At 43.9% G+C, this 25,774-nt stretch overlaps 2 protein-coding genes across 6 annotated transcripts in view; one reads left to right on the forward strand and one right to left on the reverse strand.

Moving 5' to 3' along the window:
• Window positions 1-19,681, reverse strand: part of SAMD3 (sterile alpha motif domain containing 3) — a 49,432-nt gene extending 29,751 nt beyond the window's left edge. For all 3 annotated transcript variants that reach the window (XM_083498168.1, XM_083498165.1, XM_083498167.1), the window contains exon 1: window positions 19,411-19,681. The gene's annotated coding sequence lies outside the window, so the exon portion shown is untranslated. The remainder of the gene's footprint in view (window positions 1-19,410) is intronic.
• The window catches only part of TMEM200A (transmembrane protein 200A), a 45,259-nt gene continuing 37,388 nt past the window's right edge, over window positions 17,904-25,774 (forward strand). The window contains exon 1 of one of the 3 annotated variants that reach the window (XM_083498177.1): window positions 17,904-19,000. The gene's annotated coding sequence lies outside the window, so the exon portion shown is untranslated. The remainder of the gene's footprint in view (window positions 19,001-25,774) is intronic. The other 2 variants (XM_083498179.1, XR_014524878.1) reach the window with 2 other exon arrangements.

The following is a 25,774-nucleotide window of genomic DNA, read 5'->3' on the forward strand; positions in this document are numbered from 1 at the left end:
TTAGCTAGGTGGGAAAGGGTTAAACCTTCCTCACCGCATGCTGCAGTTCCAGTGTGGCCTTGCACAGTCACTTCTTTTCTCAAAAAATAAAGTAGCCCATGCTGAATGGTTGTTTGGAAATCATGTTTCACATAACTTGTTGTGTGACCCTGATGCCCCCAATGGACATAAATGGCAATCTGTTCTAACCAGAGCAAGCTGACCCTGTTCAATGTTCACCATCTGAGTAAGCTGCGGGAGGTAGCTTGCTTCTGATTTTAGTGGGACTGTCTTATCTTTGTAAAGAAGCGCACATAGGAATGCATGCTGACCCCTTTTGTAATCTGTGTGCCCTATTCATGTGTTTTGTGGAAGGCGTTAAGAGCTTAAACTGGGAAGGGGAGGGGGACACTCACAAGGCCTTCCCCTGTATTTTCTCTGTGCACGTTGACTCCATTTCTGGCATGCAAGGGTTTGAAGCAAGATCCTAAGCACAACCCACTGAACATACTTGGAATCTCCTGTCAGACTTCCACATGTTGAGTGCAAAGATCTGACTCTCCCATTTGTAAAAGGATGGGAACATCAGGGGTGGGGGTAATGTGCATGGCTCTGCTTCCCTTGAATTAGTTAATTTTGAATGCCTGAAGGGTTTTTATTTTATTATATTTTATTTTTAGTGTTGTGTGCTGATGGTTGGTGGGAAGGGGAGAAGACTCGCAGTTTTTTGGAAAGCTGGCAAGAAAAAATGTGTTGCCATTTAAGCTGACTGCCAATTAGAATGCAATTCCTGAAAACAAAACAATTGCTGCTTATTTAAACTTTGTGATAGACTAATTCTGTCCAAAAATTGCACACTCTAAATGTGTTTGTTCTGTTCTCTGTCAGCTGTAACATTTATTTATTTCTGCAAATAATTAAACCAACAGCCTCAGTCAACACAATGTGTTACTATTACTTCTTGTTTTTAGCTTAAACGCTCATTTTCTTTTAGGGTTCTCATTTGTTCTGGGTTTTATGAAGTTTGACAAGTTTTAATTGGTCTTTTAGCCCACCAAGATACATTTTTAACCACCCTCACCCACATAAATCCTTGGTAACAAATAAGGATTGGCTTTGTCCCTTTTGCCCACACGCAGAGTTTCTCTAATAGTTTCTCTAATAGATTCCACATTATGCTGGAGACAAGCTTTCCTTCCACTGACAGCCAAATTTTCCAGCTCCTGCTCCCAGTCTGGGAACATGCCATGGGCACACAGTCCAATATGTGCGGTTGGAATATGTGTGGTTGGAGGAAGGTGTGGTGAGACTGCTTGGGTCACTCTTTCCACCTGTCAAAATACAGATTCGGTTGTGCTTTATTTTTATATCTTATTTGGGGTGCACCATTAGGTACTGACCATTCAAGAGAACCCACAAAAACCTCTCCTGCTCTGAAAACACATGAGATGGTGTTGAAGACTTGCCCTGGGCAGGCCTGTTATAGCGATGGTATGTGTGCCACTCACTGATGACAGGCATAGCCAGCCATGGTCAGCCTTGTGGCCACGACACATTGCTGTGGGCATAAGGACACTTTGCAGCTGCCAAGAACTTGTGGCCAGTGGGGTGTGTAGTCATCTCCTTTGGAAGAGCACATTGGCACCAACAACACAGGCAGATGTAACTGTGCAGTTGTGGAAGAGAAATTTAGGTTCCTAGGCAGGAGGTTGAAAGCCAGAAACTTCAAAGTAGCTTTCTCCTCCACATGCAGGATCAGTTTGAATAGCACAGTTGCATAATTTCAACTTGTGGATGAGACATCTATGTTAGTAGGTGAGGTTGGCTTTGTTAGGCACTGAAGAATGTTTGGTCACAAGCCAGGCCTGTACAAAAGGAACGGGGATCCACTCAGTGGCGTAGCGTGGGGGGTGCAGGGGGGGCCGGCCGCAGCGGGCGCAACATCTGGGGTTAGGGTTAGGGGGTGCAAATCCATGGGTTAGGGGGCGCAAATCCACGGGTTAGGGGGCGCAAATTACTTGCCTTGCCCCGGGTGCTGACAACCCATGCTACGCCACTGGATCCACTTGAATCAGAGCGGAACCAGACTGTTGGTGCTTAAAATTTTTAAAAAACCTGGCAGATGGGGGGGGGAGAGAGAGACAACAGGAGCTGTGAAGCAAGTGGTTCAAAACAAATCATATTCCAAGTATGAGGGTGCTAATGTCCGTGATTGTTTAATGAGGGAAGGGTAAAACTAGGTACTAAGAGTGCTGGTGTCAGAGCCTAGGCAGAGGAAGAATGGTGGAGACCACCTCCCCAGCCTGACCCTTCCAGAGAGGAGGAAGGCAGTATAGATTTACAACAGTGGTTTGCGGGAGGTCATAGCTCAGAGGTAGATGAAGGGGAAAGTTGGGAAATAATGAGAGAGGAGGAGGAGGCAGAGCCAGAGCAGCTGGCTGGCACGTTATCGCTAGAAAGCATTCCAGACCCACCATCTCCCAGAACCCAGCAAGCCTTCAAAGTAGGAGAGCAAAGGGCTCGGAGACAGATGGCCCTAAGCAGCAACTGTAAGGTGGGTGGTGCTGTTGACGATTGAGGAAGTAGGAGAAAAGGGGGGTGGAGCCTCTCTCTGTGAATATTGAATAAACAGTGTTGGTAAGAACTTTCCTTGTCTTATCCATTCCTGGCAAACTACCATGGGGGTTGGATCCTCTGACGCCTGACAGCTGGGGTACATGAGCAATTCAGAGAGATGAAAATATTATAGGGCGAAACACATGTGCCAAAGACGTCTGGAGACAGGCATCATGTGCCAACAAAGGTAGGCTGGAATGCATGGTTATGGAGACAAGCCTAGATGGAGAGGGCATAACAGAAACCTGGCAGAATGGAAATAACTAGTGGGACACCAGGGGTGCCATCTTCTTAACAGGATTGAGGGAGCCTATGCTCTGTGAGGGAGCCATGCGATTTCGCGATGTCACATGTGTGATGCCATGTGACACCCTGATGCCACACAATGCCACAGGGTACCAGGGATGGACCAGAATGCCTCCTGAGTACTGAGGGGGCTCGGCTCAGCCCCCTCAAAAAATACATTGGGGGTGGCGAAACAGCCTCGGCCCCTAGGAGTTGGTGCACCTGTGGGACACAGTTTTCTGGGGATACAAGCTCTCTGAAAAGGACAGGGAAGTGTGCACTCTGGGTTACACATCTTTGAAATAGTTTTTCAAACATCCTTCAGGTTTTTCTCTTGGTCCACCACCAATATATTTGCTAGAAATATAAACAGACTAATAGAATAATAGAATTGCTGGGGGGAAAGGTTTGCAGTAAATATCAACATTTACAAATTTTAAAAAACAAGTACCAAAAATGCTGTCATAGAAAATATACAGGCCTAGTGTACTGAAGACTGAACTGTATGGAAATGAGCTACTGACATAAGCAAAAAATCTCTGGCAAATTATTTTTTGGATTTGTATGCTGGAATCAAGCTTTTCATCATTCCCCAGAAGCAGGGTGTCAATAAATTGAAATACTGAGAATCACTTCAGTATTTCTACAGTATCTCAAGTTCAGACTAGCACATGTTCCTATAACATATGCAACATTTGGCTTACTGTTTCTTCTGCTGCATTCAAATGTGCATTGCTCTATCCACTACTGGCCTGCAGCCAAAGATCCTTTTGTGAGGTACATCAGATCTGCTGCGGTACCGTGATAACCTTTTCAAAGTACAGTGGTACCTCGGGTTAAGTACTTAATTCGTTCTGGAGGTCCATTCTTAACCTGAAACTGTTCTTAACCTGAAGCACCACTTTAGCTAATGGGGCCTCCTGCTGCCTCCACGCCGCCAGAGCACAATTTCTGTTCTCATCCTGAAGCAAAGTTCTTAACCCGAGGTACTATTTCTGGGTTAGCGGAGTCTGTAACCTGAAGCGTATGTAACCTGAAGCGTATGTAACCCAAGGTACCACTGTATTCCATCAGCACTGGCAGCACCGGCTGTGTCAAATGCTCCTTAAAATTAAACTTTCTTAAGTCTCTCAAAGAAAATGATGCTGATGCAAGTAACAAACAACTAAAAAACCCTGCAATAGAGGCATAATTCCACGTGGTGGCACCGTAGATAGCAATTGCATTTCAAACACAATGGTAAAGGATACATTCGGGGTGGGTCTTTCCCAGTGATTTTAAAAAGTTGGACAACTCCCCCTCCCCCAAGTATTTTAGTGAGATAGATAGATAGATAGATAGATAGATAGATCAATAGATAGATAGATGATAGATAGATAGATAGATAGATAGATAGATAGATAGATAGATTGCACTACTAGTGTCAGGAGTGAAATTCTAGAGGAAAGCTTGCTGCTAGTGGAATAGTCTTGCTGCATGAGATGACCACATCCTTGTCCATTGTTAAAAATACCCCAATGTATGGGGTGAGAGAGGGGAAATAAAAGGCATCTGTGTGCTTCTGCAGTGGAAAGGCAGGGCTCACAACCTTTAAAGGACTGGCAGACTCTCAGTGTAATCCTATCCCCATAATATGTGACTTTAGCACTAAATCCCTTTAAAAAAAAGAGTAGTAAAAAAATCACAGATTCCATGCCATCACTGTGACTATTTTTGCCACTTCTGAAAATGAATGAGCATGCCATTGCCAGGCATGTGAGCGCTAAAGAATGTTTGTAAAGTAATGAATGTGAAATAAAGCTTGATGGGGCAGGCATTGATGAAGTTTTGTGGCTCTCACTTTGCCATGTTCAATATAACACCTTTGCAATGGATGTCCTCGGTGTGGAGGGAAGAACAGGGTCCAGCGGTTCTCAACCTGTGGGTCCACAAATGTTGTTGGACTACAACTCCGATCATCCCTGAGCTCTGGCCTTGCCAGCTAGGGATGATGGGAGTTGTAGTTCAACAACATCTGGGGACCCAAGGTTGAGAAAGGCTGGATAGACTGTATTGCCCAAGTATATATATAGTAGCACCATTTCAGTGACGGGGAAAACACCGTATCCCTGCAAGAGAAGTGCCAACATACAAAAAAAGGAAAGAAAAGATCTTTGGATTCTAGACCTCAGTGAACTAATAACTGTTCAGTTATTCTGCTTAAAAGCCAGAATCAGGAGGCATATGTGTATTATAAAGCCAACTGGAGAGAAACCCTGAATGGAAGTCTAGAAAAAATGAATCTGAGACAAATCCCTTTGGCCATAGCTGTTGAATGAAAGTAAATCATATCAAAGGGCATAAGCAAGAAATCACATCCCTGAGTGAAAGATTCAGAATAATGTTTTACACCCTGAAGATGAAATATTATGAGTCAAATGTGGGAGAAAGGTAGAGACAATGAAATGGCGAGAGATTAATGTGCACACACATACTCCTGTCTGAGATGGAACAGCAGCCAACCATGGCCTGTTCAAAACTCAGAAAGCTTATAGACAGATTGCATGTTAAGTAATCCTTGACCCCGATATTCAAGAAGCAGCTTCAAGGAGAGTTTATGGTTCATAAAAAATCCTCACTCTGCATCTTTTGAGCTGTGTTATAAATCTGACTTCATATGGAATGCAAAAAAAGGAAGCAGGAGAACAGTGCTCCTTTTTATTCCAAAATCAGTCTAGTAGAGTCAAGATTATTGTCCTGCCATGGTTTGGAATTTGCCCCCATCAATTGCAAAAAGACATCTACATCAGCCACCATGACATTCATTCACAGAGAGAAACTCTCCTCTGTTCAGAATGGAAGAGAGGTTTGGTGTTCAACCATAGCATGCAGTGAAATGTGGGGTTGTCTGCAGGAGCAGGTTCAGAGAGGCTGAGCCAATGCAAACTGGGATTGAGCAGGAAGAGCAAACAGTCTCACATGAATCGTGGGTTTTTGAGGGGATATTTACTAAGGCCTTTTGTGGGAATCAGAGGAGGCATGACCGACTCACCTATAAGGCGGACTGAATCAGATGCCTTGGGTGGTGGAATATCGTGGGGCAGCAGCCCCGTGGGTTCCCTGCTCACCACTACCAACGCTAGCAGGTTGGTGTAAAATCCAGTAAAGCAGATCTTAAGAGTTAAAGTCCTGATCCAAATTACAAGAAATTGTATAATTCATCAACACTCTAACATTATGTTGTGGCCAGACAGGTGCAATTAGTTGCTATTCGTGCGCTATTGATCACAGTGCTGTAATTTAGCATGGCAAATACATATCCAGTGACAGACATTATGGAGAACTGTTAACTAAAACATATAAGCAAATCCAACTCTGGCTTCACCAAACTCTCTGCCATGGCAAACTTCACTCAGATAACATCTGGACTGACCCTTATCCATCTGTAACCAGATGTTCTGACCATGCCTATATTCTTACCATATGAACACACATGGAGTCTGTGTGCAGACTTAGCTTCCCTGTAAATTGCAGTTTACGGGAATGCTCTACTCACATGTATAAAACAAATCCATAAAAACATATTGCACAGAATTGTATTGAGCTGGTTGTATGGAGTATATGTATATGTATGTATATGTATATCCCAGAAACAGTAAACTGGAGCTTTTGTCATTAACCTTCCTGAATCTTAAATTATTAAGAGCTTCTTACAATTCTACTTGCTTTAAAATAATATCTTTAAAACCCAATGACACAATTGGAACACCCTTCCTTCAGATGTCAAGGAAATAAACAACTATCTGACTTTTAGAAGACATCTGAAGGCAACCCTGTTTAGGGAAGTTTTTAAGGATTGATGTTTTTATATATGTTGTAAGCCACCTGTCTCCAGAAGTGGACAAACGCCACCTCCCTCGGCCTTTAAAGCGAGATGAGCGCCGCAACCCCAGAGTTGTCCGTGACTGGACTTAATGGTCAGGGGTCCCTTTACCTTTACCTTTAAGCCACCGAGAGTGGCTTACACCCGAAATGGGTGGGATAATAATAATAATAATAATAATAATAATAATAATAATAATATGATGATGATGATGATGATGATGATGATGATGATGATTTATTACCCAGCCAATAAACTCTGCTTACTCTTTCTGCATATTCTGCCATGCTTTTACTGGGCAAATGGTTATGTTTTTTATTGATCAGCCCTTTCAGTTATCCCATCCATAAGAAGCTCTCAGCACTAAAAACCAAGAATGGTCAAGATTTTCTTATTTCCATGGAAGCCAGTGGTGCTTCTTGCCTCTAATTTCACTTACAGCATGCACAAGTCCTCAATGCACTCTGTTGGCATTTATTGCCTTCCTCACTTGCTCTTCCTTCCATTATTAAAGAAACATTTTTTGTGTGTGGCTTGAACATCGTTCCCAAGTGTATTCTAGTCCTGATATTTAATCACAGGGATTGGCTGCCAGTCACAGACTGCTTGAGCTCTGCTCTTGCTGAATGTGATTTCAGCCGCATCCCCTGATTAAATTATACCATTGCTTAATCAAGGATGATGTATTCCTTTTATATTGCAGGCAAGCAGGGGTACTGGATAACAGAAAGGGTCTGTAATAGTGCTTTGTAAATGGTTCTGCTCATAATCTCAAGGGATAAGATTGTTATTTGTTTATATAATATGTTAATTTTGATTCTGCATGTAGGACAGAAGACTATGCATTTGAGGGGCATGTCCAGAATCCATTTACCAATAAATGGACAAAAAGGTACTTATGCACCTACTGCTTTCAATTGATATGCTGCCAGATGTGCCTTATTTTCATTTAATAACCTTTGGATGACCGACTTCTTCCAGAAATGGTTTTGTAGTGATTCAAAAACATAATAGTAATCCTGAGGTCATGGGCAGAATGTACATTGCAAACTGAAGCTAGGTCCTGCTTCTTTTCCACCTCAGCTCATCTGAGTTGATTTTCTTGTAATAGGAATGAATCACTTCATGAGTTTGCTATCTAGGGGATTCAGGTTAAGCCCAGGGATAGTGTTTCTCTCTGCACAGGTATGAAAGGGGATGCACTGTAGCAACAGCTTGACCCACTCATCTGCTTCCTCCACCTCCTGGGGGCCAATATAATAGCTCTGTTTGTTGAGAAAGCTATGACTATATCTTCTTTAATAACTACTGGTAGATAACAGGTAGATTTCTGGTTTTCAAACTTTCTGGTTTTCTGGATTTCTGGTTATCAAACTTGCAAGTCTAGTAGTATTCTTGACAAAGGCTGGACAAGGAAGCAGCAAAGAAAGGTATAATTAGTAATTTCATTTAAATACTAGGTATAAACCAGTCCCACCATAGCTACAACATGCAATGCGCTCTATGTGGGGCTACCTTTGAAGGTGACCCGGAAACTACAACTAATCCAGAATGTGGCAGCCAGGCTGGTGACTGGGAGTGGCTGCAGAGACCATATAACAGTGGTCTTAAAGACCTACATTGGCTCCCAGTTCATTTCCAACCAAGCACAATTCAAAGTGTTGGTGCTGACCTTTAAAGCCCTAAACAGCCTTGGCCCAGTATAACTGAAGGAGTGTCTCCACCACCATCATTTAGCCCAGACACTGAGATCCAGCGCCGAGGGCCTTCTAGCTGTTCCCTCACTGCGAGAAGTGAGATTACAGGGAACTAGGCAGAGGGCCTTCTCGGTAGTGGCGCCTGCCCTGTGGAACGGCCTCCCATCGGATGTCAAGGAAATAAACAACTATCTGACTTTTAGAAAACACCTGAAGGCAGCCCTGTTTAGGGAAGTTTTTAATGTTTGAAGTTTCATTCTGTTTTTAGTCCTCTGTTGGGTGCCGCCCAGAGTGGCTGAGGAAACCCAGCCAGATGGGCGGGGTATTATTATTATTATTATTATTATTATTATTATTATTAACCTAATATAACCTGTTTCCTGGCAGGCTTCAGCTCTTACTTTGTGAATACTGTAATGCCAAAAGTCTAGAAATAACTGTTGGTTTGGAAAGATCTAAGTGGCATTCCACCACTGCATTATACATAATCTACATAAAACTGCTTTTTTTTTTTAAAAAAAAGACATAGATATCTCTGTCTGACAATAATCAAATAAAAATTTAAAAAATACACATGTTTGATGGGTGTAAAGATTGTGGAAAATTACTGAACTCATTCTTGCCCAACCCGCAGCAACATAGGTTAAAAAAAATAAAAGCTGCAGTGAAGTGTTTGGGTTACTTTGCTCCTTCAAAGCCACAAGCCTGCAAAACCTTAATCTGAGGTCTTCTCTACTTGCCGGCTCATTTGCCAGATACCCTTCATATATATTGGCATAGCCCACCTACTTCAAAGAGGTCTGGAGATGGCTTGGGCTGCCTTGGTTTCTAGTTTTTCCTCCTTCCTGATAGCTCCAGTAGGGTTTAAACTGAGGCTGCATACATGCTACATATTTAAGGCACATTTTCACTCCCAAAACAAACCTTGGGAGCTACAATTCCCAGTGTGCATAACAAAATACAGTTCCCACAACCTTAGTCCCAGCCAGGTACAGAGGTTACCTTGCACTTGTCTGAAAAGATTATGGGGACCTATATCTCAGGCAAAGTACATTTCTGTACAAAATTATGGTTACGTATTGCTATAGAATTTCATGATTCTGCTTTCATTTTAATGTTAGTCTATACATGCTATTCAAAACTCAATTTTAAAGAAGACAGAAGACGGAAGTCAGACATATTAGGCAGAAAAGCTTCTAGAACATAATTTGGCATCCTGAATACATTATGTTTTATTAATTTCCAAAAATATGTTTTCACTAGCCCTCATAGTTTTCCCAAGCCACCTCCCGAGTTTCTATATATTGCTTGCTGTATGTTATCTTGTATTCTTGCAAATCAGAACATTAAAAATAAAATAAATGAAAAAGTATGATTACAGATTGTATATTTCCTTAATTATTAAATAATAATTATAACAGTAATTTAGCACAGGTTTAAGGGTATCTCAGAGAACGCCATTATCATTGGTTTTTCCAACAATGGTATGACTAAGAAAGTTGAATACCACCCAATGTAGAATTTACATTTCTTCAGAGTATATCCACTGAAATTAATGAACATACTCTTGTAATATTCATTGTTCTTTATTCTATGCTGTGTAAAGCTTAGCTGAAAACCACCCATTGCCACTAAAACAGATGTAGTCTATCAGGCCCAAGATTCGTAGCATGTTATCCAGGGAAGGCATTAGATAATAGGCCTCTGCTTGAAATATTTACGGGAAAGGGTTTAGTGATGAAAATATCAGAATTTGGTACTCTAGTTTTATCATAATAAAGGGGCAATACATTTGTCTAGGCTTCCTACACAACCTGCGGAATGCAAATTGATATCTATTTAAAACCACAGAGTTTTTTATGCAATATTGTAGGGTGATGAGCAAAAGTGATGGGGCTAACAAATTGAAACGGATGACGTAATCTTGGTGAGCAAGATGTCATTAGTCAAAGGAGAATTTAACTAGCAATCCAGGGCCAACATCACTATGGCATGGCAAGGTGAGAGTGAAATGCCAGGTAAAAAAAAGTCACTTGTCATTCTATCTACAGGAATAATTTTTCTCCAATAGTTAACAGTTGAAATTGAATGCCTTTTGGAGCCTGCCCTTGCCATCTTTTTGCGTGTGTTAAATTGACATGAATGTCAGCTGGAATGGCAATTCTGGCTGACAGATGAATTGGTCGGGGTGTCCATTTGAGAAGTTTATGTGAGCTAAAATAATGAAATGCTGACCCTTAGCAGCAATATATACGTTCATTAAAAGATATTGTTATGTGCCATCCCCAATCTCCGCTGAGCTATAGCAAGATTCCAGGGAGTTCCAGGCACTTAAATCAGGGTTGTGTTTCCATTGGAAAATCAAGGCACAACAGAGGCTGCAGTGTCTTTGTGAAATATGGTTCATTTACACATATTTATACTTGAGCCTTGATGGAGTGAAGAACACGTTACACCTCAATAGCATTTCTTCTTGCTTCTCCCATGCTCCTAGGTCTTTGTGCACAGCCACTCCCAGCCAGCACCGCGTGGAGTTCTGTCCCCACTTCCTTCTTGCCCTTTCCAGAAAATTCCTGCAAAAGGATGCTTTTTTTCCTGTGGTGACATCACAACCCCTGTAACCCTGGCAACCTGCCCCTCCCAATTCTTCTGTCTGTGTCCATTACTCAGAGCCAGGGAAAGGACAGCCTTTGTGCTGTCATTTGGTCTTAATGGCCCAGTACTCTTCTCTCTTGGCTTCTTAATGACACCTCTATCTACCTTTTTCACACTTCTCCACAGATAATAGAAGCGTAGAGTTGGAAGGGACCATAAAGGTCATGTTGCCCAACCCCTGCAATGTAGGAATCTTTAGCTCAATATGGGCCTTGAACCCACAACCCGGAGCTATCCCAGACTTCCCATGAAAACATCATAGAAGTCTCCTGTACCCTAGATTGTGCCGTGCTTTGTTCCACTCCACAGTCTTAATTCACATTTCTTTTTGGCCAATTTGTGTCCCTCTTTTCTTCAATCAATGTGAATGAGCCCTTTGGACACAAAGCCCTAAGTGTTCCTTGCTTAATTTAAGGGATGTTTGATCTTGCAAGGTGATACACCGCGGCTGATGAGCCAACCCTGTATCAAGTGTGGGTGTGGGGAAGCCTGATATGTTACACCTCTCTTTCTTGTATCACAAAGAGAGAAAGTCATAACATATGGAATGGGCTTAGTCTTTAAATACCAGTCAAAATTAAATGTAGATTTTGGTTCAGGATTCAACATATCTGTCTGTCTTGGGAGACAAGTAGCACTGTTCAGGAGCACAAAATATGCAATACATCTAGATTGTGTATGAACTATGCAGTGTGTGTGTGTGTGTGTGTGTGTGTGTGTGTGTTGTGCACACACACACACCCCCCGAGTTCTCAGCTTCCATTAATTCTAGAAAAAAAATGTCATGCTAATCTTTCTTATAGCAAGTGCTAGCTACCTGATGTAGTCTGCTAGACTGTCACACTTGGACAGCTTTCTTGATAAATTACACTCCCATTTTAATGACCGTGTCTGACATGCAGGCAATGAAATGACAAGGCATTCATATGTTGTTAATATAACTCAAGACTATGGCTGACCTTTCAAAAATTTTATTCATAAGAGTTTTGCATTTCATTTTGTTTGGTTAATTAAACTAATTGCATTGCTCTAGCTAGAGACCTGAGCAAAGACTTTACAAGAGGGACCTTTAAAACAACTCAGCATAAGTAAGCTCTTATGGTGTGCTGCTTCCTGCTACTTGTATGGTGTCACTGCAGAAGGACTTCCGTATAATTTCTTTGGCAGCTTTCTGAAGTAAAACTTCTTATATTTAGGGCTGTCAATCAATAAAACACTTAAAAATACCTAACCTAAGTAGTGTGATTTCAGGGTAGATGCTCATGATAAATAAACCTCTTAGATTATTTCTTTTGAATGAAGGCTTATTAACTAACTTTCACCAGTTCTAGCAAAACATATCATGCAAGCCAGCGCCTTTGTGCCACAGGAATTTATTTGGGTGAGGAAGGAGTGCTTGGCCCTGACACTCTTGCTGCCTGAACGAAACAAAGTTTATGAATCCTGGAATGATCATCCGAAAATGTCTAGTGAACAGGACTGTGCAATCTGAAAGATTAGAAATATTGCATAAGCAAGCAGCTGGTTCAAAGAAAGATATTATCCTACCTAATTTTGCAAGGTAAGGTGATGGTCACATGAGTCAGTGTTATGAGTTGTGGTCATGAATGGATTAGAGGTCAAACACCAGGTTGAATAGATAAGGTAGAGGAGGAAGGGGAGGGCAGGGTGCCAACTTGAATAAAATATTGGGGGGGGGGCAAGTAAGCACTGCCTGCATAACTGATCACATGATGTAGTGCAATGACACCATTTGAATGGCAATGCCCATCAATTTTTTTTTGGGGGGGGGGTTCCAGCCCCCTGAAATATTTTATTGGGAGGTCTGAAGACCCCTTGCCCCCTAGGAGTTGATTAAACAGTGTTGTATTGTCAACCAGGGTGACAGGTTTCTCAAACAGCTGGACTAGCTTCGAAGGATGTCACCGCCACCATTTAAAAAAAGAAAAGAAAAAACACCAACCAGTTTAAGGTCAGGTGTGAAGCATGGAATGCCTGTGACCAACAAAGCTGTCGCACATTATGCTGCTCCTCAGTTACCTTACAGCACATCTGAACCTTACTGTATCACTAGAGGAATCCTCCTGTGAGTTGACCTAATTTTGTCAATTTTCGGCACTTTTTAACTTGCTGTATCTGTGCCAATTTTTACCAGATAAGTTTATACTTTCATATATCCCACCAGGTAGATTCTGTATGCTAAGTTTACTCTCGTGCACCTATAATTTGAATGACAACTTGAACAGTAGCATTTTGTTGTGGCGATATCCCTGCATGCATTTACTTCTGCCGCTGCACATTTTGAAACCAGCATATTTTTTCTCACTCTTTTTAAAACCAATGAAAAAATCCAGTTTCCCCAGTTTATGTAAATGACGCAGGTAATTTGATGTTCTGTACCCAGAGTGAGTTAATATGAAATAATTTCACAAGATGGCATGATTCAGGCGTAGAAAGCAGAAGATAATGGTAATTTATCTGCTTCTTGAATTCAGGACACCCTACTTATTCCCAGCGAGAATTACGCTTTGCTTCTTCCTTGTTTTGTTAGTTCATCTAGAGGTCCCTGGTGGAATTTTTAAGAGAGACGGTATTAGTAATGCTCATGGCATCATCCACCTGTAAGGAGTCTGTTGTTATGGAATCAGATAGTAAAATCGCACAATACATTTCTTTTCCTTCCAGGAAGCAGAAGGTGACAATTTCTTGTGCCATTCATTTCACTGACACTGTCAGCTCCTTCAAATATTTTGATGACACACATCAGCTTAAGGCACTTGCTGAAATTTCCTATGTTAAAGGAATAGCAAAATGCACACTGAAGGCACATCCTAATATATCGTATGTGTGGGCAATTCCCATAGTTCAGAGCTTTCCAAACTGTGTGTTGCAACATGTTAGTGTGTCGGCTGCAGTGTGTAGGTGTGTCATGCTCCCCACTCTCCTCCTGGAACTAGAAAGTGGTTAGGTTAACCTCTGGTTTGCTAGTAAAACTGAATTACTGTGTCACGAAATGATGCATGTCTAAAAAATGTGCCGCCAACATGAAATGTTCAGAAAGCTCTGCCACAGTTCATTGCCTCAGCAATGTCCACATAGCTGACAGGAAGAACTGTGGCACCAGCAGGTGGTGTACATTGTATATAGCTAGCTCCTCACCCTGGGACAAGTGGAACAACTCCCCTACTTTAGGCTGTGTGCCTCAGCCACCCCATCAGGTAAACAATAAGTCATCATCTTGTCAACAGCTCCTTGCTGTTGTACACACTGCATATTTCTTAACGGTTAAAATTATTCAGAGAGAATTTCATCACACCCACTCAACATTATACAGCTAGGTTGAAACTGAAAAACTGAAAACAGCACCCAAGCATTCACTCAGAAACATGTTGTAATGATGATGGCCCACAGCTTGACAGCCATGGAAGATACCCTACAGGCAGGAACACAACCAGTGTCTCATCAATGTCTCACCATGGCCTCAACCTCAACCCCAGAAGGCTGACTTGTAAAATACAATGGTTGCTGGCCCCCAAAGCCACTGAGAGAGCAAGGAGACCTAACAGAGTCACCCACCCATATCTCCACGACCTTCTTTCTCAGCTCTGGCAGGGAGGTTGTTGCATGGTGGGGTGGGTGGGACTTCAACAGGATCTCAATGACCCAACACTATGTGCAGATCCTTAACCCAATCCTACTGGCTTCCTGATGAAAGATGAAATCGTGGAAACAGCAGAGGTTCTGTCAGTGTCTTGGTTCATTCACCAAAGGGGAGATCTCTGAGAGGCCCTAGTCTGCTGTTCTCACCACAGAAGAGAAACAGGCTAAATAGCCGCTTTGCCCATTCCACATGCATAGGTGGAAGAAGCTGTGGTGCCTATTAAGGTGAGAGATTTTGGAATCTGGATGTGCTAGGTCAAACAGAAAGCTTCTATGAGCCAGGCTGACCCTTGTGGAGGCTCCCTGCCCAGTTCAGGACCCTGAAAGACCATACAGAAGACCTGTATGGTACAGGAAGTACTTAAGTACAGGAAACTCCACACTTCAAATGTTTGCCTTCCAAATGATGGAAGGTGATGGGAACAGGGACAGCAGAGTTAGCATGCTCATCCCCACTGTCTCTTGCATGTTAAATAAACACAGAAGTAGAATGTCTGCTCCTTCTACCCTCTTCATTGTCCTTTTCATATTTATGAGAGAATGGTGTTCATCAGTGCAAAATAGTTGTTCAGTAACAGGTAAAAGTAAAGGACCCCTGACAGTTAAGTCCAGTCGCGAACGACTCTGGGGTTGCAGCACTCATCTTGCTTTACTGGCCGAGGGAGCAGATGTTTGTCCGCAGACAGTTTTTCTGGGTCATGTGGCCAGCATGACTAAGCTGCTTCTGGAGAAACCAGAGCAGCACACGGAAACGCCGTTTACCTTCCTGGCGGAGCGGTTCCTATTTATCTACTTGCACTTTGACGTGCTTTCGAACTGCTAGGTTGGCAGGAGCTGGGACCGAGCAACGGGGGCTCACCCCGTCGCAGGGATTTGAACCACCGACCTGATCGGCAAGCCCTAGGCTCTGTGGTTTAGACCACAGCACCACCTACGTCCCCTAAATTGTTCAGTAGAAATCAATAAATAGCAACATGGATGGAAAAGAACAGAAGGCGGAAATGATGGTTAATCACATGGGTAAACACACAGAGGCTGTAATCTGTGCTCTCTGCCCCCATGGTAAACCTAGTATTACCACGAGACTGGCTTCTCTAGGTTGCCAAAGTATTTGTGGAAGGGGCGTAACAAAGGTCCCAAGGTGTTGCAGGAAGCTCCAGGTGGCAGTCCGCTTGTCCATGCAATTACAACCACCACATGGGACATTTTTAAACAAATGACTGTGTTGCAACCAATATCCCGTGTTGTCAGCAATAACTTGTATCCACCTTGATTTTATAGCACCAGTGTATTATCAGTGTAAATATCTCCACTTTTGTTGCTGGGGGGGGGGGGAGATTGGTATACCCTCTAGTTACAGGTATCCATTTCTCCTTTTGAGATATGAACATGGTCATTTGTTTCCTGCGTCAATGGAATGATTTGCTTCCTGAGTCAACAAGTGATATGTTCTGGGCTTTTATTACCACAGTAGGGAAGGATTATGTACCCAGAGCAGCTGTTGGGCAGCAACATGATCACTACGGATTGTTTGTTTGCTTACTAAAGAAAGATGCAGTAGCAGAGGCCACTCATCTTCTCTCTCTTGTCCGCAAGTTTCTAGGGATAATTATGCTTTTAGAAGAGTGTAAAATGTAGAACACAAGTGCATAAAACAGTTGGAGCATGTGTGCTTGAAATTCATTCTGATCTGAAGTAAAACTTAATCAACTACAATTGCCTTTTTAAAAAGAACTTCAAGAATGTGTGTGAGAGACAGGAAGACAGAGGCTACAGAGTTAAATTCCCCATGTTAAAAAGTTACAATTTCTGGCCATGTTCCTGACCGTACATAAATCTGTTTGTTGGAAATAAGCATTCCTCCAAAGTCTCAACAACAATAAATCTGGCTGATGTGTTTTAAAGGATGTGTCACTTTATTAGTTAGATGGCTTGCTAATTTCTCCAAACTGCTCCGAACACTTTACGCCATCAGCACCAGGCCTCTTACAGTTCCTTGAGCAATTTTCAGGAATGGGGTGAAGAAGCCATCAAAGGCTTTCTGCATAAAACCAAATGCAAAAGAAAAACTCTGCTCATCTTCAAGCACATTCCTCTCTTTTATTATAATTCACAGACTCTAATGAAAACAAATCCCAATATTAAGCACAGGCTGAAATCACACCCTAGCAAAGTTGTCCTAAATTCGGAAATGTTTTGCTCTGGACACCTCACACTTACAAGAAACTTAAACTTTATCCACCCAGCCCAGAAGGTTGTGTCTGGGAAACTGCCTCTCCTGAGCTGGGAAACGGTTCAGATGTCATTCCAGCTGGAAGCGCCGCCGCAAACTTTCCCGCTGTCTTGCTAATTCCAAAGTTGCTGCCGGCAGTTCTCTCCACACTGACCCCTTCCTGAGCTTCTTTGATCTTCTGCGAGTTCTCGCTCAAAGCAGCAGCGCACCGAGAGGGGGAGCAAAGGAAAGAGAAACGAGTGAAGTCCCGTTAGGAACTGCTCCAGATTTATTATATTTTGGGGGTGGGCAGACAGCAGAGTCTTGTGTCAAGTTAAAGGCGGCTGCAGCTTCATCATGGCATAAGCTTTCGTGGACCATCATCAGATCAGTTGCAAGAAGTGGTACCCCCCCCCCATGTTGGCAGTAATACGGTAAGTTGTGGGTGGTAGTAAGTTGCGATCTTCGAGGGCAATGCAAAAGGGACGTCTCCCCTCCCCCCCCCCCCCCCCGCCAAGCACAACATGTCGAAACCTAAGTTCTCCAGGCACTTTTTCTGCCGCGGTTTCCTACGCCTACCGCCAAGAGTAGTTGGCCGATGATCCGCGCGATTTGAAAAGGCAAAAAGAAATCCGATTTTCTTCCTGGCCCCTTTCAGCTGCGATTCCCAGTCACGCAAATGCCCCCGTGTTATCGCCCTCTCCCGATCATAAACACAGGATCTTGGATTATATAATTAGGATGGAAATTAAGAGTTCCGACTGGCGTTCGTTTATTATCTCTCGCCCCGCGGCTCTCACCATCGCCACGCAAATGAGTGCGGCATCAAAGCGGGTCTTCCCACCACTCCGCCCTTCCAGGCACGCTTGGGAACAGGCGGGTGAGAAGTCTGCGCCTCCCCGCGGGTGTTGCTGGGACTCCACCTCCCATCAACCGCAGCCAGCATGGGATGATGGAAGTTGGAGTACCAGCAACAGCTGAAGAGCCGCAGCGATTGATCGCAGAGCCAGCAGCTGCCCCGGATTAATTCGCAGAAAGATGTTCATCTTTCCAAAAATCCCCGCTGAGCTTTCTTTGCGCGTCGCTGCTAGTGGGGAAGACGCGCTTGGATATTGGCAGCGCCCCCCCGCGCGGCTGCCTGGACTCATTTGGGACAAAGAGCGGGATATAAATTTAAGAAATAATTAGCACACGCACCCCTCTGTGAGAGAGAGAGAGAGCGAGAGAGAGGGGGGGGGAAGAAGAAGAACCTATTTATATGTCCCAAATATAGAGGCTGGTTGGAGTGGGCGCTCTTCTCCTTTCAGCCCTAAGCGCGGGAACGGGTGGAATTGAAAGGAGCAGCGGGAGACGTTTCACGCCTTTCTTCAGCGTCACCCCTGGAAGCAAGGCGCCGATGGTTTGTGCCCTCGGCGACTCGCCTTACGACTCCGGCTCGGGAGAGTTCATATCTAGGGAGGAGGGGTGTGTGTGAAGAGGGAACCAGGTCACGCGACCTCTTGAATCAACGGAGAGCTGCAAACTTTTCGAGCTTGCCTGTCTCCTCCTCTCTTCCCTCAGAGAGAGAGAAAGAGACACGCCTCCCATTGGCCGCCGCCGAGGAGGGGCCCTGTGTCCCCGCCCCCCAGAAGAGAAACTCCCACCAAGGGCACCTCTGCTTTTCCCACGGATGAGCCGGGGGGCTGCAACATCTGGCTGGCTGCGCAGCAGTGGAGGTGAGAGGGAACGGCTAGCTCGAGTCCGCGCGCCACGGCGGGACTTTGGCTGGAGCCCGAAATAAATGCCCCCCCTCCGCTGCAGCCCACCCCCCTCCCCGGCCCCTTCTGCCCCCGCCTCCCACTCCCGCGCCCCCTTCATGGCTTTGTCTGCCTGAGCCCCTGTGAGGAGGAGGCTGCGGGGAGCATGGAGAGACGCGCTCGCGGTCTGGCTCGCGCGGAGCCTCCCCTGGTGTGAAGGCACCCGAGAGGCGGAGAAGCCCGCCGGGAAGAGCACGGCAGCCGCCGGACCCTCGGAGACCCCGCGCACTTGCTGCAGGTAATTCGCGGCAGCGGCGGAGCGGGAGGGACCTGAAACCCTTTCGGCGTCTTTCTTTCCGTAAAGGAGATGCCCGACCGTCTTCGTAGGAGGGCGAACGGGATTCGCAGCGATCCTTAGGATTCCCAGCTGACGGAAGGAGCAACTCTTTGTTCTTCGCGTTGTTCCTCGCCCGCCTCCCATATGTATATTTTAACATGCACTTGTCGGAGCTGGGGGGGGGGGTCTGTTGCAATAGATTTCAATTGGATAGGGGGCAGAGTGATAAAATGGGGGAGGCAGCGTTGCCTTAAATGGGGCACCCTTGCCCAAAAAAGGGCCACGGCACGTGAAGAGTCTCCCCGCTGCTCTGTGCAGCTGCTACACCCTCTTTTGTTTGGCTCTGAAATTCTTCAGCAACAATTCCTTACCAGCTTCAAGACGCAAGAAATGGACGGGGAAAACGCTGGCATTCGTCCAAGGGTAGTTTCTTGTCTATTTTTAAAGGAACTTGGCATTTTCTATTTAAATTTTTGTGCTGGTTTACACACACAACACACAATCACACTTGCTTTGCCGAATATTTACAGGGATGAGAGGGACAGATGGAAACTATCAAGGGGAGTGTACTTTTCCCATGACAGAAATGAAAAGAAACACATGCTGTTCTTCCCTTAAATCAGGTTAGGGTTTCAGTCTGGATTGTTAATTGACCAGACAGATGGTTGTAAGAAGCATGTCATGCTCAGATGACCTGTTAATGAAGAATTTAAATAGCCCATGTTTAAAATTAACAAGGTCTTGGTCACATTACATAGAATTCAGGCCATCTGCTCCTTTACGGTAGTACATAAAAAGTGTAGAGATTTTCTTAGTTTAAAATTTTCAGGAATGGAAGAACTGTTAGTTTGTGTCCATTTAAACAGCAGTAGAGAAACTACGCTTGAAAAGTGGGATCCCAAGTAAAACCGAAAATGAAAGCTCAGATAACAAATTCTGGATAAATTGAAGTTCTCAGAAGTTGTGCATGAGAGGGTTGTGCATTTGGTACATATTCTTCAACGGACATTTTTCTGTAGTATCAGCTTTACTTTTGACTCCCACTACCAAATATAGCATTCAGTAAGTGTGCTTTTATCATATAAGTTGCAATCTTGCACACAGTGTGTCTGCTTAAAGCTCATTGACGTCACAGTTAATTGACCGCAAATTGTGTTCAGGATTGCAACCAGGTATTTAGATATGGAATTATCCTGCTCAGTAAAACTACACCTCAAAAAAAATTCCATATTTTGGGACTTGGTTCTGTAACTTGGTGTTGTCTGATATCATGCAAATAAAGCACACACCAAATTTCTATTTGCATATAATGGACCTCATGAGAGAAACATTTCTCCCTTTTGAGTTTTTGAAAAGGGTCTACTAAGAAGAAGCTATATTCTTAGTAGATTGAAGTATGAATAGTTGAATGATTTGGCAATAGTGCTTCATCTTGTTTCTAAACGGGAACATTTTAGTGTCTACATCATGTTGCCAGTAACATTTCTTTTCTAGCAAAACACTTGTTAGAGTATAATTAAGAGGCAATTTCAGTAATTTAGTGCATGGATAACAATTAGTCTTTTGTCCTGAGCAGAAAGCAGTGTTCATGCAGAGAAAAGCTCAAGTGCAGATATATAGCAATTTGGAGAAGAAATCATATGTAATTTGTATTGTGTTGGCATAGGAACATATTTTACTTGTTGCTCTTTCATTGACATCAGTGTGATTCAGATGGAAGTGCACTGCAAGGAGAGCGAAAAAACAAAACCGACCTGAAGTCACAGTCCATGTTCACCCTTCACAATAGAGGTGCTGGCTTATCATGGTTTATTGCAGGGGTCAGCAAACTTTTTCTGCAGGGGGCTGGTCCACTGTCCCTGAGATCTTGGGGGGGCGGACTATATTTTTGGGGGGGAAATCCCCTCCACTGAAACACCCCTCCCTTCTCCACAGCACTGGATGAGCCCCAGTGGCTGCTTACCTGTGCCTTGCGAGCGGCAGGGGCTGATGGCGGCAGTGGCGGAGGGACGATGAGCAGCGTGAAAGGGCTGGCTCCGGAGAGGGGCTGCTTAAAATGGCACTCAGCCAACTGTGGCTCAACAAAGCCCAGCCCCCTTTGTCCTCTAGGCAGGGCGGGGTGAAGCCAGGAGGAGAGAGGGAGGAGGTGCCGCAGTGGTGTGTGTGAGGTGGGGGGGGGGAATGGCGCAGCCCAAACAATCAAAATCCTCACGCCAATCCACACGGCAATTTCCGGATCATCGGCGGGCCGGATCCATAAGGCAATTGGGCCAGATTTGGCCCCCGGGCCTTAGTTTGCCAACCCATGTTTTATTGGGTATGTGCAGCCTGATGGTGCACACTGCCCAATCACTTCCGCCTCTCCCTGGCATGAGTGAGAGAAACAAACTACGGTAAACTTGACATCCAAACCCTGGTTCCTAGTTTGTTTTCTCCTAACAAGCCAGGATCACTAGCCAGCCTTAAAACATGGTTTGTAGTTGGCTTACAAACAGTGGGTTGTTAGGGAGCAGCAAACCAAGACACTTAATTACCGTTGCTTGATTTGTTTCTTCCCACTTGTGCCAGGAAAGAAGTGGAGTAGGGGCCACCAGGTAGTCTGCCTCAGTATGCTGCTCATTCACAACAGACTATGGCAAGCCAGCAACCCTGCCATATGGTGACATGCAAATGTGGCCACTCCTTCCTTCACATGTGGAAAGTTTGGGTCAAATTAAGACTGCCTGTCCTCGTATGCAGATCTTGGACTTATTGAGTGGCCCTGAAATGAGCATGCAGCTTCAGGTCTTGAGGGAACATGCATATGCATAATGCTTCACACAAATAAAGCTTTTCATACCTGCAGGTCTTCTGTGAGACTTCATATACACCAGGGATGGGAAGTCTGTGACTCTTCAGATGCTGTTGGACTCCAGATCCTGTCAGCCCAGCTAATGGTCAGGGATGGTGGGAAGGCTACAGTTTCCCCATCCCTGATGTACACACTGACACCTTCCTCCTCAATACTTGCACATTTCCTCACACACTGCTGCTTAAATGCACTTTACCTTTGCCTCTTGTCTCTTTCTCTCTTATCCAAGCTCTCCTCATCGCTACTAATGGAGAAGAGAGATCTGAAAGAAAGCCTTCATCAAGGACATACAAGGCTTCACAAATGTTTTCAGATGTATCTGGATAACCTTGCACCCTGTATTGTGTGAATAGTGTCTCTGTGTGCATTAATGGGGGGAAAGTGTGTCATTATGAATACACCCCCCTTTTTATGGATGGAGGATTTTATGGATGCAGGATGGAGATTGAATTCCATGTCAGGGAAACATAGGAAGGAAGATTCCTTATACTGAATCATACCACTGATTAATCTAGTTTTGTATTGCATGCACTGACTGGCAGGAGGTCTAGGATTTCAGACACAAGTCTTTTGTAGTTCCACCTGCAGTTGCTGGGAACTGAACATGGAAAACTTCTCTTTGCAGTACCAGTGGCGTAGCGTGGGTTGTCAGCACCCGGGGCAAGGCAAGTAATTTGCGCCCCCTAACCCATGGATTTGTGCCCCCTAACCCGTGGATTTGCGCCCCCTAACCCGTGGATTTGCGCCCCCTAACCCATGGATTTGCGCCCCCTAACCCTAACCCCCAGATGTTGCGCCCGGTGCGGCCGGCCCCCCCTGCACCCCCCACGCTACGCCACTGTGCAGTACATACATTCTACCAGCTAGCTATGCTCCTCATGATGACAGTGTGGGAAGCAGTACTATATCCTGGCTGGTTTTTCCTAGTGGCTGAAAAATATGCCTAATTTGGCCGTGGCGCCTCCTTCTACTTTCTTACCGAATATTCTTAGCACAGACATACACAAGCCTAGTGCAGGGACCTTTGTTGTGATAACCTGAAAAGTCTGGCTGCATTCAGGTAGCAACCTTCTTATAGCACTGATTATGACTGCATTCACACGGCCTTTATTCTGTTTTTCTGACATTTCCCTAACTGTTGATTTCTGCATTGTATTTGAGCCGTAACATGACATAAAAGCCACTTCCACAAATATAGGGGATTATAGTGCAAGCTATTTCCATGTTACTTGCTTCTAGAAAAAAAACCATCTGCAAATAACACAGAAATGAGCACTAAACTTGTGCTATATACCACTAAATTTGTGGAAGTGGCCTTTAAATAATAATAATAATAATAATAATAATAATAATAATAATAATAATAATAATAATTTATTTATACCCCGCCCATCTGGCTGGGTTTCCCCAGCCACTCTGGGCGGCTTCCACAGAAACCAAAAAACACTAAAATATCATACATTAAAAGCTTCCCTGAATAGGGCCGCCTTAAGATAATGCAGAAATTGTAAGGAAAATGTTGGGGAAACTGGCATAAACTGCCATGTGAATGCTGACTATGTGACTTAGTGAATGGCATCCTATTTGGGTGGGAAAATTTAGGGAACTGATCAGGACATCCTTTGTTTAGACCAGTTGGAACAAACTGGCCTCCAGGTGTTAGACTGCATCTCCCATCATGATCCTTTGAAGGAGGGGGGAATTTAGCACTCAGATAAAGAAAGATGTTTTGACTAAGTTTATAGAACTAATATTAAGTGGGCATTCCTCTGATGTTGGCACCATTGTCATGGTTTGTAGCATTGGCACAACATTATGGTTTATAATGTGTCTTTGGTGACGATGCATCTTTGGATGTCCTTTGTCCTTAATGCAAGAGGGAAAATCATATAATCCAGATGATGATGATGATGCCATCAGTTGTGGAAGAGTCATTAACAACCCCTCACTATGTGCATGAACTTGAAACATACATTAGATATATGCAAAGGAATAGGGCAGGTGAAACATTAATACAGTGGTACCTCGGGTTACATACGTTTCAGGTTACATACGCTTCAGGTTACACACTCTGCTAACCTAGAAATAGTGCTTCAGGTTAAGAACTTTGCTTCAGGATAAGAACAGAAATCAGGCTCCGGTGGCGCAGCACAGCAGGAGGCCCCATTAGCTAAAGCGGTGCTTTAGGTTAAGAACAGTTTCAGGTTAAAAACGGACCTCCAGAACGAATTAAGTACTTAACCCGAGGTACCACTGTAGCACCCTTTAATTATGCTTGGTTTTATAACAGAATTAATTTAGCAAAGATAACATTACATGATATGAAGTGTGATAATTTTTCAATATGGTCCAGAACCTTCCCAATTAAGGTTTGCGGCATCTTTAAAGAAATTACTGTAATTGAAAATGATATGTGTAGGAAAATAACAAGCACCCCATAGATAAATTAAATCTGGCATAGATTGATGAGTTTGTAGAGAGGACTGCTGACCCTTGATGCTTGGTGAAGAATCTCAGTGTAAAAAAGTTGTACTTGAGTATATTCAATTTAAAGCCACTGTCTTGGCTGATGACAGCAGGGTTGAATGTGAGATGAAACCCTTTGTACAGTGGCATGGGATTAATTTCTCACTGTTACCAATGCCAAACGTATGTGTCACTGGACCCTATCACAAGCAGCAGCCCTTTCCTAACACATTCATACTGGCACGAAACCCCTTCGTTGTTAGCATAATCTGTACTTACCAACTTTTTTACTGGCTGTGCTCCTTTGTCTTTGTCAACTTGTTGACTGGCGAAAATGAAAAGCTAAGTCTGCTTCATTTCTGCTTGTTGAATGGCTTCTAAAAGCACAAAGCAGTTTAAGCAGAAAAGGTAGCAATTCTACTCTTAATTTATGTCCTTGAGGATATCAGGTTGGTTGGATGGCTATGCATAAATATGTGCTTTGTGGCATTAACTCCAATCCTAAGCATTTATATGAAAGGACAAGAAGTCTAGGAGCAAGTCAATAAGAATAATTTGACTAGGGATTAAGGGTGGCACATTTGATGTTGCCAGGCCCAGCCCTATAGGCAGAGTGAGTGGGCACTTTAAATGGCAGGTGAGTGCAGAGCAGCAATGAGCAGGTGGAAAACAGAGTTGTATGTCTGTCTACACTTCCTAAGATAGCCTGCTGCTTTCAGGCATCATAGATGGCGCTGTCCTGTTACCTGTACATAGAATAATAGAAGCATAGAATTGTAACGTTGGAAGCGACCCCAAGGGCCATCTAGTCCAACCTCCTGCAATGCATTGAAGTAAGAATCAACAGTCAGTCCGGTTGATCTCTATACATGGAAAGGGTGAATTTTGTCCTTTGGCTCAGACAGCAAAATGTATTGGGTCATCTCTGAATGTAGCTGCCACACAGCATCCACTTCCAGCCTGATTCAAACCAATTATGCCCATTCGTGTGTCCACATCAGCGTGCTTTATGTAATTTAAATTGCTTCCTGTTGTGGCTGTCTCTACAAAGGCTGTCCTGTGTGTCCTGTGTGTGTACTGATTTGCCAAAGATCAGATGATTTCTTTGTGCAGGATCTTCCACGTGGGGTAAAGCAAATATTCGTTATTTTCTCATTTACTGGCGTGCAGCCATTTTATGTTGCAGCCATGCTTATGGTGAGCTAAGCTAAAGAAGGATTTCCCTTTCTCACTCACTCAGCACTTCACTTTATAAAAGCAGCAATTATTGGCAACTATGTGAATGCAATGAATGTCACTCTTTAGGGGGCGGTTTAACTTTTCTTGTGTTTGATCTGATTGGAAAGAAATGTAGGAAGCGCACAGAACTTTGTACGTTTTGATGAGTAACAAGCTGGGGAATGGAGTTTGTTGGTTTT

Source organism: Podarcis liolepis, assembly GCF_965112155.1.
Source record: "Podarcis liolepis genome assembly, chromosome: 3".
Classification (NCBI taxonomy): Eukaryota; Metazoa; Chordata; class Lepidosauria; order Squamata; family Lacertidae; genus Podarcis; species Podarcis liolepis.